Below are 2,031 nucleotides of genomic sequence, written 5' to 3' on the forward strand. Positions count from 1 at the left end.
GGGGTGAACCCCCCACCCAGCGGGGAGGGGTCTCATGCTTACCCCCCTCCCTGCTCCAATCCCCCCAGCCTCTGCCTGCCACAGCAGGATCAGCCCAGCAGGATCTGGTTTTGCTCGGTGAAACATCCAGGATGTGGATGGGGCCAGGGCAGACCTGTGCTGGGGGACCCACCCATGGAGAGCAAGGCATGGGCTGACAAGGCTGGGCTCTGGCACAGGGCCTGACTCTGTCCTGGCCGGCCAGCACCAGCAGCTCTGCTCCCAGGCTGCTGGGAGAGGGCAGCGCTCCCCCAGGAGCAGGCAGGATGATGTCCCCTCCGCAGACAGGGAGTGCGAGGTGACCGCGGGACTTGCACACAGCAGGAGCACGAGGAAGCAGGTGACACGCACAGAGCATGCACATCCTCAGGGTATGACTGCCCCAGGGGCTGCACCAAATCCATCCATGAGCACCCACGACACCGTAGGCAGCTCTCGCCCCAGCACACGGCTGGTCCTCCGCATGCAGAATTGCTGGGTGGGCAAGGAGGTGCTGGCCCTTCCCCTGCCACCCTGCCTGCAGCAAGCAGGGCACTCCAGTGATGGTCCCCGCACGTGGGGGTGACCAGGCCTGGGCTCCTTGTCCTCCTCCTACAGCTGCAGCTTCCTGCGCTGCATCCCCATGCTGCCCACGGAGCTGGGGAGGGTCAGGGAGAAACAGGTCCCCAAAAGACGTGCACACCCCTAGTCTGTAACCCCACCAGCCACAGCGGCCAGGTCCAGGTCAGTTGTCAAGGGCCAGCGGATGCCAGGGCGTAGCTGTGCCAGCCAGCTCGCCCTCGTGGGTAGGGACCCATGGCACACCAGCGCCATGCAGCCCCTCACCATGGCCATGCAGCTCTGCTCAGGGTAAGGAGCAGAGATGACTCAGCCAAAGAGCATCATCCCCCTCACCTGTCCTGGGGACACCGGGGCTGCCCGTGCAGCGGGCACCTGCCTGCAACGTGGGCCTTAGCCCAGCCCTGCCCACACCCTCCCCTGCCTGCCCCTGTCCCAGGTGGTCTCTGATGCTCCAGCCACCGGGACAGAGGAGGGCCTGATGCTCACGGGCAGCTGGCGAGGGAAAGCAGGCAGGATCAGGCCTGCAGGATATTTGGGAGGGGGAAGAGGAGAGAGCATTGCCAGCTCGGGAGCAGCAGTTCGCTACCCTCCCCCACCCTCTAAAAATAACCGGCTCCCTCAGTGCCCAGCGCACCCATCCCCCTGCCTGCATCGCTGCCCGGGGTCCCTCCGGGCCGGGGGTCCCTCCCGGGGGGGACCCTCCTGCCCATCCGGCAGGAGCAGGCAGGGAAGCCCTGCACAGGGGCAGCCAGGCAGGAGACGCCGGGGCAAGGTTACACCGGATTTGCGACCCCAGCAGGGAAAGGTGCCATCCTGCCTCCTCTGCCACCCCCGGGAGGGGACCAGCCCCCCGGGAACCCCACGTTCCTCAGCCTCACGCCCAGAAAGCAGGAGCAGCTCCTCTCCAGCCTACAGAGGAGAGGCAGCTCTGACCCACATATGATTTGGAAACCTATTTATAGCCTGTGGATACCGAGGGCTTGGGGAAAGCTCTCCCACCCCGGAGGGGTGGCCCTGGGGACCAGGGACAGGGCTGGCAAGTGCCGGGGCATTTGGGACACGAGAACAGGCCGTGGCGGGGAGGGAGATGCTGCACAGGGCGGAAGGTTGGGTGGGAGACGGCATCCAGCCCACGGCCCTGGACTCATCCAGCGGCCACAGGGCCCGGACGGCTCCCACAGACACGGGGTGGGAGCGGGGCAGAAGAGACCCAACTGTTGCTGCCCCACGAGGGGAGCCACCGGGCTGGGCCCACGCCGGGGCAGGAGGGCCGACGTGCCGGCAGCCGGGCACGGCGGGGCGTTCCTCGGCCGCCCCGTGGGTTCATACACAGACGGTGCCCACGCTTCTTGCTCCCTGCAGCCCCACGCGAGCAGACATCGCCAGGCCTGCACCCGCCACCCCACGCATCGCCCGTCCTCAGGGCCCGGC

At 67.3% G+C, this 2,031-nt stretch overlaps 1 protein-coding gene across 1 annotated transcript in view; it reads right to left on the bottom strand.

Annotated features, from left to right (window-relative positions):
• Positions 1-1,846, bottom strand: part of ABCA2 (ATP binding cassette subfamily A member 2) — a 39,725-nt gene extending 37,879 nt beyond the window's left edge. The window contains exon 1 of the mRNA XM_019474963.1: positions 1,842-1,846. The gene's annotated coding sequence lies outside the window, so the exon portion shown is untranslated. The remainder of the gene's footprint in view (positions 1-1,841) is intronic.
• Between the last annotated feature and the right edge of the window lie 185 nt (positions 1,847-2,031).

This window comes from Aptenodytes forsteri, unplaced genomic scaffold (assembly GCF_000699145.1).
Source record: "Aptenodytes forsteri isolate BGI_AS27 unplaced genomic scaffold, ASM69914v1 Scaffold494, whole genome shotgun sequence".
NCBI classification, from domain to species: domain Eukaryota; kingdom Metazoa; phylum Chordata; class Aves; order Sphenisciformes; family Spheniscidae; genus Aptenodytes; species Aptenodytes forsteri.